This window comes from Patiria miniata, unplaced genomic scaffold (assembly GCF_015706575.1).
Source record: "Patiria miniata isolate m_02_andy unplaced genomic scaffold, ASM1570657v1 HiC_scaffold_9, whole genome shotgun sequence".
In the NCBI taxonomy this organism is placed as follows: domain Eukaryota; kingdom Metazoa; phylum Echinodermata; class Asteroidea; order Valvatida; family Asterinidae; genus Patiria; species Patiria miniata.
The window spans coordinates 22,792,579-22,806,093 of NW_024037076.1; the positions used below are offsets into that span (position 1 = coordinate 22,792,579).

General features: G+C 37.6%; 1 protein-coding gene across 5 annotated transcripts in view; it reads right to left on the reverse strand.

Annotated features, from left to right (window-relative positions):
• Positions 1–13,515, reverse strand: part of LOC119719926 (nucleolysin TIA-1-like) — a 72,727-nt gene that overhangs the window by 43,560 nt on the left and 15,652 nt on the right. The window lies entirely within an intron of this gene.

Here is a 13,515-nt window from a genome sequence, read left to right on the forward strand (position 1 = left end):
ACTTCCAAGACACTTCACACAGACGTGAGTCACCTGCCTAACAATATTAAGACCTAAGTCCTACATGTGTAACTCTATTCAGTTCTGTGTACTGTGTTCTCTCATGTCAAACAGACTGTATTTAACCTTAAGACAGGCACTTGCAAAGTACTAAGCATGAGTTTTATTATACGCCTTCATTATTAAACCCACTATACCCTCAGTGTACGCAGTTTGATCCTTCACACTGTATAGCCAAGCATGAACGGCCTTCCCTACCATCAAATAAGTAATTATTTAAGACGTATCAACCAAACGGACAGGAAATATCCGCAAAGACAATAACGGAAGTTCTTGGGATGTAATCAAGTTGCCTCCATGACGAGAGATTTCTCTAATCATATAGACATGCCTCATCAGTTGACCGTGACCATTCTAGCTTCTCAGACCCGCTTCGTGTTTACCAATAATTCCCTGCCTTGGCCAACTGTGCTCCCCAGGGAACACGTTTGCCTGCATGGAACATGAATCATTCCTGCTACGTTGACTAGCATGCCTCTCTCTCTAGATCACAAGACTGGGTGTTAAGGGTTGACCTACTCGGACCATCTTGTCTCCGCAGACCACCTGTCAAATATAACCAGGCATCGATGCTCGCAATAAAATCAAGAATATCTACAAGTAGCTGCAAATTAGACAATCTGTTATTCAAGGTTTCGTACGTATGCATCAACTGCACAACAACGTCTGAAAAAAATTGTCAGATACAAACTAGTAATACTAATAATACTAGTAATACTAAAAATAGCAAAAAATGAAAGGTGTTGAGTGGGAAATTTCTTTTGGGGAAAAAAATTGATAAACAGGGTCAGACGTATGAAATGCGTATCCGTAGGTGATTTATGCAATATCTCCTTTGGGATTTTAAGACTAGCAACATCATCTATATGTACAGCATTACTTCACTATACTGTGTACAAAATTACTTTCCTCCAATAACCTGAAAACTCTAGAACAAAAAGAGTGGATATAAGAAGGTCTTTCAGTACCGGCAAGCACCTTCATGTTCCTCCGTCCCTTGACTATACCCTCACAGCTTCACCAATAACACCAAACCATGTCCAACTCTCTACGATTTTCAATCATTCCTCCCAATGGGTTGAGATTACCCCATAGCCTACATGCATGACTTCTCCTTTAATGAATATATACATGGAGTCCCCTCATCGCATCATTCCTTATTATTGTTATCATTGGGAGGAGAAGGGAAGTGAGGTGATAGAAGGTTGGATGGCAGACTTGCGGACTTAGCGCCCTCCTCATCATCCAATTCTCCTGCATGTTTATCCTGAGAGTCTCTGGGGAAATATCCCCTGATGTTGCCGGACGGTTTACACGATTTGGAAGCTTGCTGATAAACGTCTTGAGTGAAACTCACTCACAGAGCTGCTTCTCAAGCTTTTCCTAATCTGCATCATGTCATCACCATTTGTGCACTCAATCCACCTTTTTCACACAGCTTCTTAGCAAGTTAAAGGGCAACTCTAATGATGTGATGATTTTTTACACCCAAACTCAACAACTTCCTCCAGTAGACCACTGTGGGGACAAAAGCACCTGACCAATTCTAACAAGCACCAACAGTTACCTTCTTATTCGAGTGTAAGAAATAAGAAATATGTGCATCTTCATGAACACTCTTGTTGCTGAATCGAGACGAGATCAAACCCCAAAAAATCCTGGAGATTTTCAAGTTTGATATGAGCAGTTAAAAAGACATTTGGGTTGTTGAGTTTTTTTTATAATCTGGCTAACTTAGGAATTCGACAAATTTTGGAACCAGCAGATTGTGCCAAAGAGGAAATCAAAAATGGGGGAATTCCCTCACCCAAATAAACATACTGTACATGACATTGTACACATATGCATTAAAAAACAGCTTTGTTTTCCTCATGGAAATCACACAAAAAGACTCTGCAATTTAAATGATTTTATGAGGCAGTTTCTTTCCTCAATTATCTGAGAAGTGCTTCCCATGCATGACACCTCTGAACACGGTCACAGAGTGTCAGTCCCTCAAGGGATGTCTATCGACCCCTCTGCCTTCCTTCTCGATACATATCGATCAAGTCACATCCCGTGGAGCTGGGGGCCTAGGCTTGAGATTCCCCTCGGTCCGGCCACACCAGATGTCACACTACCGACACTTGTTCTGTCATTAACAGCCAAGGGTTGAATAAATACCCGAGCCCAGAGACCCGAGAATCCTTTGGCTTCAATTGCTTCATCAGCTATCCACAAGGACACCAGGATCATTGAGAATGGACCGCAAGTCCTCGCTTTTAGGACGGTACCGACGGACTCCCATATCCTCCATGCCACATCTAGCCTCAGCCTCACTACAGTTGATACATCCATTATTAACACCATCATCAGTCTAATGCTACAAAATATCCATATCAATGATGAATAATTAAATCGTGCTTGGCATTGGACTCAGACAGTGGATTAAGCTTAGCCAAACAGGTACTTAATGAGACTCTGTAATCCATATTTCTGGATCTGGCTCCCAGCAACAAAGTTGTAACTGATCTTAAATTGACCCCATGGGCAGAATGCAAATCTTTTATCATCGTACATGTATGGCTTCACAATCATACTTTAACTCTGGCACTTGCTACATAAATATAGAGCTCCTGTAAGGCTGTATTCAACTGCAAAGTCGCACAATGATGCCATGAAAGTCTCCAAGATGCTAGTATAAAGACATTTAAAAATCATTTCCTCTCTCAGACTTCCTTTACACAGAACAAATATTTGAGACAACAATAATTCAACCTGTGATATTGTACAACCCAAAGTATTACTTGGAAGTTTATTTCTTTAACCCTAATTCCCTAGGCATTTTTACTAGGATTTTAACTTCAATCCTGCAAAAACCTCCAACTGCCTCCATGTAAAAATTGTTAATATTTATATGCTGGTATATGTTCACGGTATATTATTCAGTGCCCATTGCCAATATTACGCTTGCTTCTCCTAGACAAACACTGACTGTTATCATTACCATAAATAGTCTGGTGCCTAAGGTGTATTAACACATCCTTTCCTGTAGCAGGTACGTGGAACGCATCATGAAGCATTGCTAAATATTCAATTTCTATGTATGCATAAAGCATATGGTAGACCATACACATTAATTTATAGAGACAGTCACAAACCACTTGGATGGTTGAAAATTCTACACATGATCCAAATTTAAATAACCCAGCAATCAGTTTGTTTTTTTAAATTGTCTTTTTTAAAATAAATTAAAATATTTTCTTGACTATGTGCTCAAAAATGTAATAATTCTTAAAATAAAAACTTTTTTTCATCTCATTTATCTCAATTACTAACAATACTCTATCAATTCAAAACCTTTTCTAGTTCACTTTAAAATACAATGATTTGGTAACTGTTTTAATAAAATGTTTTTAAAGTTTAACTTGTTTAAATTTCTTTCCAATCCTCTATTCCTGTGATTTTTTAGTAAATCACTGCTCTTGCTTGCAATTGCCAGCTGTTTCATTCCCAAGACACTTCACCTTATACCAGCCCGTCTACCCACCACCTGTATACCAAGCAGACAGTCCTTCCAAGGTCTTGGTATTCTCATGTCCCCATTCATTCAACATCTGGAGACAAGTGCCTATTGTTAGAGTATATTGATAGTGACCAGCTGATGCCTGGTCTATTGTTGGAAATGCTCCAGCCTTTTGTCAGGGTAGCCTATAAACAGACAGAACTTGAGGTCATACACATGTGTCTGTTTGTGCTCAAATTATCACAAGTGCATTCTCCAATGATGCTTAAATGATAGGTTCTGATATTATCATTGGTTGGTTTGCAGCGATTCAGGAATGTTAGAAAGTGCATGGAAAGGCACGGCTGGACTCTCCATCAAAAGAAAATTAACTTAATCTTTCAAAATCCACCCAATTTTTTTTTTGAGGATTTTGTAGGATTGAGGAAGGGACTGATGCTCCTTGAATGTACAAGGAATGTGCTCATGGTTTGCTACACAGTGGAGAATTTTTGAGGTTTCAGGAAGGTTTCTTGCAAAAATCTTGTAGTGCACCTACAAAAATCCAATTTGCATGCCTGTATGATGTACATGTACATGTAGGCAACAAATAAATTCAGCTCATCAAAAAAAATATCTAGGCCTACATGTACATCACACAGGTTACGTGTAGATCAAGGGTCTAAATGAGAAATATACGGTCTATAAGAAAGAGACTTCAATAATGAACTAAGGAGAAAGCTATATGTACAGTACTCACAGAGTAGATCTGTGCATGTGTGTGTGAAGCCTTCAAACTGTCATTCTGTCTACAAAGACTACACAGCAGCCACTTCAACCATACTTAGACCCAAATTAAACCCACAAACGACTGAACGCATTCAATAAACTGCAACACTGAGCACTGAAAAATGTAATTAGTGTGGCACAAACATGTCTCAGAATTTGTTTTACTCTCCAAGAAGGTTAAAAACAAACAGCCCTGGGAAAAAAGACGGACGATTGAAACAAGGTTAGAAGATTGACAAAAGGACATCGCTGAACGCTGAGCATACCTCCTACATGTACCATTATTATAAATGAAGAGAAACAAGTGATGAGAACAAAGACACGACTACTTGGCTATTACTCAGTACGTTAGAGACTTGAAAAATACGTTCATGTTGCCGGAAATTATTCACATTTCCAGACCAACACCTATCGCCAGGTCACGTTCGGGAGGGAAAATGGTGTTAAGGCAAAATTTGCCGTCAGCGTTGAAAAAAAAGGAAGTTGTTTGGTAAAGCAGCCTGTGCCGACCCCGAAGCGGTGCAGAATCATCACCTCCTAAACAGCTAACGATATGTTTTCATCAATAAAATTGATCACTGTGCACTGGATCTATATATAGCGATATGCATTAGACCTGTACGAGTCTAGGACTGCGCTACAGTATGAGAGCTAGTCTTTGAAGGAGCAGTATTTTCATCCAAATCATTCCTGGATCATTTAAGAAGACGGTGGATGAAAAAATACTTGTATGCGTAAGCAGGATTTAAAAATGCAAATTTTCAATGATTTCTCCCCTTCAAATTGTGAAATGGCATTCGGACTTAAGTCTTGGATTTGAAAATGCACTTTTCACAAACTGAAACAGCTATCATAACCCGTCATTTGACAATGGATTGGCAAAAGCTGAAATTCGACATTTTTTATGACTTCTGTCATGGGCAACAGTCTTAGACTTGGTGATTTTCAACAACGTTTGCAGAAAATTATATCTTTACAAAATTTTGTTGTTCTCCCTGCACTTGGAATTAACTTAAGTAAATGGGAATTTTTTTCAGCTTCAAATATTCTATTAAATTAAAACTAAAATGTAAACTTTTAGGTTTAAAACTTTCAATGAACAAAGACATTTCAGGAAGTCTTGTGATAAAACCAACTGTCATGTCAGTAGCAATGCAGTCCAAATTCAGTAATTTGATTTTCTTGGGGTTCGTGAGGGAGTGGTTGACCACAAGCGAGAGTAAATTCAGAGGCAGAGAAAATTTGATTTGAATTATGTATGGACATGCAACGGGGAGCTACAATTTGAGAAAATTTACGACGTCACAAATTGAGCCTGCTTCCCTGGTCTCTGATGCTGTATTTCAAGCAAGCAATCATCACTGTGCTCAAGGCATGGTGCCATCAAGACCAGCAAATTTATCTCCTCTTTTTTTATAAATTAAAATTACAAAAATTTGGTACGTCCACAGACACTGCATGTATCTCATGCACCCAGGTCCATGCAACCAAATGATGATGGTACTGCATTAGAAATAGCGATAAAAATTCATGCTTGACTGCAAAAGATAATTACAAACTGGCCTGACGCACAGAAGTGCAGGATCAGGTGAAATGCATCATGGGTCGTATTGTATTCCACCCCCATCCGCTCGTAGGTCACTCCATGAAAATGGGCATCAGTTTTCAGAAATTATCCCAGTGATTAAAGACATTCTTAAGATGAATAATCCATCGTGATGTGTTTCATCTATCAAGCAGACCAGAAGAAAACATTTTTGATTTATTCTAAATTTGACGGTGTGGAAAAGGGGATGATTTGTGCTTGTTTCTTGGCAAATTGGGTTGCTGAGAAAGGTGTGAAGCTGTGATATTAACGAGGCAATCAGGAAGCTCTAAGGATTAATGGAGGTTGTAAGTCAATGTTCTTGGTGCAACAGTGTGAAGATTCAGAAGCATTTACAACTTAATTGTCTTCTTTAGTAGGTCTGTATAATTTAATGCAAAACCAAGGATACTTGTCTTTATTTTGACTTGTTGTAGTAATTATTTGCATATCTTACATGTATATATGCAAATTATAGAACTAAAAAGCTAAACATTCTTGCACATGAATTCACCACTCTGGAATCATGGAGCTGCCTCCTGAAACAAATGCTCATAAAATGAACCAACTGACACAAAGTGATTGTCAAATTTAGTGTCTGGATGTCTGCCTAATAGGTGTTGCCCTTTAAAAAGCTAGAAACTTCCTAAATGCCAATCTTTATTACATTTGTACATGGTAAGAATTACATTATAAATTCTTCGATCCCTATAGATAATGAATGTTTTCTCTGTTTTCCACATTGGAGCATTCCCATCCCATCCTGATATGTGTGAAGGTCTGTTAAAACCAACAATGACGCAAAATTCACGTTAAGAAAACGGCACATTGTATGACTTTAACTCTGATCTCTTAATCCTGTGAGTTACACGTACACGGACCTGGGGCCTACCAAGTCATTAAAATTGCATACTAGTAGAAAATGGTCTCCTTGCAGCCCCGAGACCATGTACATCTATATACAAAATCAAGACTGTAAAACACAGTTTCCTTTACAAAAATGAAATGCCTCAGAATAAAATCAGAAAGTTTGAATGGTTAGAGTACTAATGTTAAGGTTTTGAAGTTAACACACACACAAAAAAGATGCAAAATGATACAGCCCTTTGCCCGCCACAGAAATGCAATGTCAACACATACTTAAAAGCAAATTTCAACAAGACCCACAAAACATAATTATGTAAAACCTTGTTTTCAGAACATGCCATCCCCCATAGATTCTGATCCTATCGAGCCGAGATGAGCACCCAACATAAGACATGTAAGAGTGCACCTGAACGTATCATGACGTCAGTCACAGTCAAAACACATTCATAGTAAAAACATGTAAATCTCGCTCTGATGGATTTAGCAGCGATATAGGTAAGTATGCTAAGGAGATTTAGATCCACTTGGATTACATTATTGACAGAGCTACGGATCATTTCCTCTGATATTTTTTTAATAACATGGTGCTCCTTCAGATAAAACATCCGCCGCATTTCACTGAAGATATAGAGCAAGGAGTTATCTGTCAAAATTTACAAATTCATTTTCAGGAAATTTAAAACAAAAAAATTAGAAGAATATCCTGTAGCTTTTCCTGTAGCGGTACCTTATGGATCAGGGAAAAACCATTTGGCTTACATGCATGTATACAGTACATGTGTACCGGTACCGGTACATGTGCCAGCGACAAGTTTTTACAGTTACTGCCACTAACTTACTGCAAATTGGAAATTACTTTAGGGAGGTCAACTAGGAATATTCTCAGGTTTCAATTAACGAGTGAAGTGGTGAAGCACCTGTGTGCAGTATGCTGGTAGCTTATTGCATATAACTATATTCTATACCCATATATTTACAATGACAACCATATGGTAATTGGACTGAATAATGATAACCAAAAACCCTTTAAAAAAATGCACATCTTACACCATGCAGATAGTGCTTCAACCCTTCTCCAATCCTGTGGGGAAAACGCAAGAAGTTTCTGTTTAACAAATTCTTCAAATTTTCAATCACAAATTTCAGCAATATATGTACAATGTATATTTTGTACCATGTACCGGTACATTGTAGACAGCTTCCAATTTTTTTTCTTCTGAAAATTAATTTTTAAACAACAGTCCTTTTTTTCACTGAAGACACTCCATTTATGAAATATAATAAGGAGTGGTTTGCAGGGGAAAAAATGGTAAAGACAGTAACCTCTTGAAAGCAAACAAATGCAAGGGATTGAAGGGCCTGGTGAGCATGCAGGGTCAAGGGTTGCAAACACCTAGCACTATGAGTGAAGTACAAGACAAAAACACCACTCAAACGACGACCCTAGCTTAGGTTACATCCACCGGATGGATTTGGATAATTCAATGCCATCTTCACTTGGATGGGAATGCATCAACGGTGGTATACACACAGGGTGAGGTGGAAATGTTTAAACATGGAGGTGAATGTTGGTCATACAGGGTGGGGGAGGGGAGGGGGAGGGGGAAGGGAACTGCCCTCCCCTTCCTCTAACCATCTGGTCTGAACACTCAATAAATTGTTTCAATTTTGCAACAAGCTCCACCCACCCTTTAGTTGGTGTACATTTCTCACAGTGTTTGCGACCAAATTTGACCAAGCTAACGTGGTCACCTGACCAAAAGTCATGATTTAATTGGTCAATAGGTGCTGTGGATTGATAGGCCGGAAGGCTCCACTGTGTTACCCTTACTCACAGAACAAATCCACAAGCTGGCTGGTCATGTAGAAGTGTTTCAATTTGCATCAGAAATGACAATTAACGAGAATTAAATAAAGGGGGGGGGAACAAATACCTCCTGTATACAAGGTTGAACGAATATCATTTACGTACATCATACATACATGTACATGTATGTGTAAGGGTAGGATTACTGGTACCGGTACATTACAACAATTGTAATAACAGTATCAATACTAAGAATAAAACATTATTGTTTGTGCCAGTTATATCTATTCTTTCATTTCTAGAATATTTTTCTGTATTTGATCACAATATTTTGGCATATTTACCCCAAATTTACAAGTGACCTGCATAGTACATGTAGAGCCCTTCTCTACAGCTGGTGACTTCACATTATGCTAATCAGACTTGTACTGAATCACATTAGCTCAATTTGCAAATCAATTGTATCTGAGTGGCATCACTCCGTAGCCAATTCAATAGATAAGAAAAAAAATTGTATACATGTAGTTAATCTGGAAGTCAATTTGTCCAAGCCAACTGATACATGTACCTATTCACAAAAAGCCCACCAGTTTCCAATACAAACCATCAGACTTATTACATTACAGGGCCAATGTATTCCAGCAACCCTTTGGAAAAGGTACCATATCACCTCCATCTTAAAAAAAACCATGAATGTCTGGGAAAAGGGCAAGATGCTTTGGGGAGTCATTATTTGGAGAGCTTCTTGGTAGCAAGTGAATGAAATTATCAGACGATATGCCTTGGGAGATCCTATTCAATCTTGGGTTCAATCCCATTTGTGATTGTGTGTAACCAGTCCACTCCTTAGACGTGATCCCAAGGAGAATGCTACCCATTCATGAGTCCACTGTATGTCTGTCCTATTTCAATTCTCAATTCTTAGCTATTCACAAATTTGTATATCAGGAATGGAAGACAATGAAATGAGCACTGGAAAGCATCCAAGACATTCCACAATGCTTGAATGTACACGTACATGTACACCATAGTCACCGATTGGCCACATACGTACAATTACACATGCAGCAAAAATTGAACAATCAACAGTTTGCATTTACAAACAAACATCAGTCCAACACCATGCATAATCAATGGGTACGTCTCAAAGTTCAAAGCAGCATGTTTTTCCCAAAATAAACAGAAAATTGGTTCTTCAGCAATGTGTACCTTAACTCCAACACACTATTCCTTCAATCTAAAAACTTGCAGTGATCCAGAATCTGAAAGTTATTTGAAAACGCCTCACAACAAGATTAAGAAGATGCAGTAGAAATACATGTAGCTAGCAGACAGTTGAAATGTTTATTGTGAAAGTTTCCTATAAACTATAAATTGTTCAGTTGCCATTACAGGAACTATTAGAAGTAAATCGGCATGTGCTCTACCCCACATAATACCCCAACAAAAAAAGACCCTAATTTTCAACAACTGAAAAACCACTGCAGAGAGCAGAATACAGCTCAAGCTTGCTGAACCAAAATTGGGTAACCAAGGAACGAAGGGTATGACCCTAACTGACTGGTTTACCATTGACAGAAGTCTAATCTTTACCCTACAACAGGAAAAAAGTCAACAAGAACACAGCCATAACATAGGTCATCTTACAGTAAACATGCAGTAATATGTACCAAGCCCTGGTGTCCAAATATCAAGTGTCTCTACAACTATAGCATTCAGGATACATGCATGTCTGTGGCTGTATAATGTCCCTTCTAAAGCAACTCAAAACATTTGTATTACAATGTTGAACATTGTATTATACATGTATGTTATACATTTGTATTACATTGTTGTACATTGTAATACAATGTACATACATTTATGTTATACATTTGTATTACATTGTATAACATGCACCTTAACTATGAACACAACATTTCTAATCAAAACAATTATCTTACAGCAAAAGGACAAGGTTTTAAATGGGTAGCTGGTAGGCGTACTATATGTTTTCATTTCCAAGAATTTGCAACCCATACTGCAACTTCTAGTAACTTCTAGTAACAAATATCAATTTCCGCCAGTGGTCTGACAGAGCCAAGAAAGCTTTCATCTAAAAAAAAATTGTGTTGGCGTTAGAAGGTTGAACTTGATGAGAAAAACTGATCAAATTCATTAGGCAAAGTGGGTGGCACTTTGATGTGAAGTAAATGACCACTACTTTGTCTAATGAAAATAATTGATCTTCCGGTGCACCAGAAATTATCAAATTATGCAAATTATTTTATATAAAGTTGGAAAATTATATAAATTATTTAAAAAATGACAAGTCTGAGTGCAACTTTCACTAACACTGTAATGTATATATATGTTTGCTTTTTTTGACTGAAATTAAGAAACTATCATCACAACTGAAAATTGTGCATGAAAAAAAAAAACAGCAAAAGAGGTCCTCCATTTGAAAAAAAACCTGAATTTTTTTGTGACAATTCTTTCTATTCCAATCCATCTGTTCAGCTCCATCATCATCATTTGCCCTAAATTCCATCTCATTATTTAAACTGAAAGTCACCTCCACATATTCCCCACGAACTACAAAGAGATAACAACCTTAATATGTAGAGTGCCACGTGGACCAACTTCAGGCCAAGATAATACAATTATCCATTAACCCAACCTTCAGCAACAGGTCCAAGCTAGAAGCCGGCATAAACCCTTAATTGATGTGTTTGATAATGACAAGGGATAAAAAGCAGCAAATGCTAGAGCATTTGTTTGCTTTCAATTTCACCATGGCAAGCTATTAACGCTGTTTATATTTGCTTTGTGGGTTTTTTTCTTCTCGGGCCTTGCACGACTTATTTCTTACTTGATGAAAAATGCCTTTTTGGTATTGGAAGTACAATCAACCAACAATTTATCACTCACTAAGTATCACTACACAAAAGAAATCAATAATTTCTTCATTTACACTGTGTACCGATAGATCTTCACCACTTTTGCTTCCTTACTCTGTAGTTGTCCGATCAATTACTTTTCTTTTTCTCTGCCACCAAAAAAAAAGAGAAGAAAATCAATGGGAACAACTCATAATACATCTGTGACAGAACATTATGAACCCTTTACCGTCTCAAAACTGAGAAAGCACTTATCAAATGAACATTCAGAGTACAAAATAAAATGAATACCTTTTTGGAAAAAAAGGCAAATAGTTAATTCAAAACAAGACAGAATGTTTTGTTCATTCAAACGAGTTATTTCAAATTGTTTTATTCCAAAGAAATTAACTTTTCATCAAAGTACCATTCTAATAAATTGAATAAAGATCGAATATACAGAAGAAATTATGGACCAGACAAAACATTTCCAGGCATATTCATGCCAGAAAATTGCAGTGCACTTTTGTCCTCTGCATAAAAGCTAAATGGTGGGGAATAATCTTTGAGGCCAAATGGCCTTCTTGTAATGGGCATTTAGTGTGTGTGGCCATAGATACAACGTTTCTATATGGCCATATGGAGGGGAGATTCAATATCATTAAATTTTAATATTGGTGCCCTGCATCAACGGTTTCATTACACTTTACCTCAAGGATAATTACGAGCTAGTTGGGATCAGGAGCGGTAAGACAGACTGAGTAGCGGTGGCATTACGCAGAGTGATCAGCATGCTCATCTTGTTTTATTGATGGGGGCAGGTGCCGCGCATCTATCATTACGCATACGCTAACATGACTAGGGCTCCCTCCCAACGCACCCTCTCTCAACAGTCACACTAGATAATTTAACATCTTTTTTTTGCACCTTGATGAGGTCAACACTGAAATGAGCAAGATCAAAGTTCAAAGACCTTTTCTTTCTTTTTGTTTTGCAAAGTGGTTAAATAAAATTGAATAAAAAAAGACGATATATTCTAATGAAAGGTCAAGACAAACTAGTTCATTGGCACTGTGGTACACGCACTTCCCTTGCCTTTATATTGCTATGACTAGGATTCCAATCCTGTTCTGGCCAGCATGGGAATCATTTTTTTTCTGCATATAGTTCATCCTTCAAAAGGACCAAGTCACTGCTTCTTCTTTTTCAAATTTCTTCTGACTAGTGATTTCTTGAAGTCTTATGATTCAAACTGCATAGAAGCACTCTCTAATATCTGAAGGATAAAATTCAAAATTCAAAGTATCCGACAGAAACCAGGGACAAGACTTTTAAAGACTAGAGTGAAATTAAGTCAATCAAATAGAACGAGTTTCCATTCCAGTACTGTTTATTTTTTCCAAACTCTTTCAATCGAACAGTTATTTTTTACTCAAAATGTTCTAGTCCTTATCATCAGAGGGTGATGGAGTGAAATTTCAGTCTTTGAAAATTGAGAGTAGTAACGTGTTCTACCATACATATCCACCTGCTAGAAAATCCACCTGCCTCTAAACCTGCGTGACCTAATAAATGGCTATATAGACTTACATGCATCAATTCCAAATCCTCATTAAATGATTAAGCTGAATTATTTATATCATTTAATAATTAACTACTTCATTAGCAAACTTGTGTAATCATGTACGGTTTAATGCTCACATTGTTATGTACATTTTACCTATTTTATCTTGCAATTGACAATTTGTCGGAGGATGACACAATGGAATCTTGACCTTGCGAACAGGTGATCTTGCCATTACAGGAACAAATTGAATCAACTGCCTCGGATCAGCAGAAGACAGTCTCTAATGTTTCATACAGAGACGGAGGCAGCTTAGAGGGTTTAGTCTGATTCGAAAACCTAAACCCAGGCAATGATAGACAACTGACACTGTCAATATCAGTACATCTCATTCAGAACTGCAATAATGGTTCACTGATGATAGTTTAAAATTTCTGTTTCAAGCATTAGAAATGTTGAAATATCAGTTTCACCTTTAAATACTGTGTGTGGTAATGATGA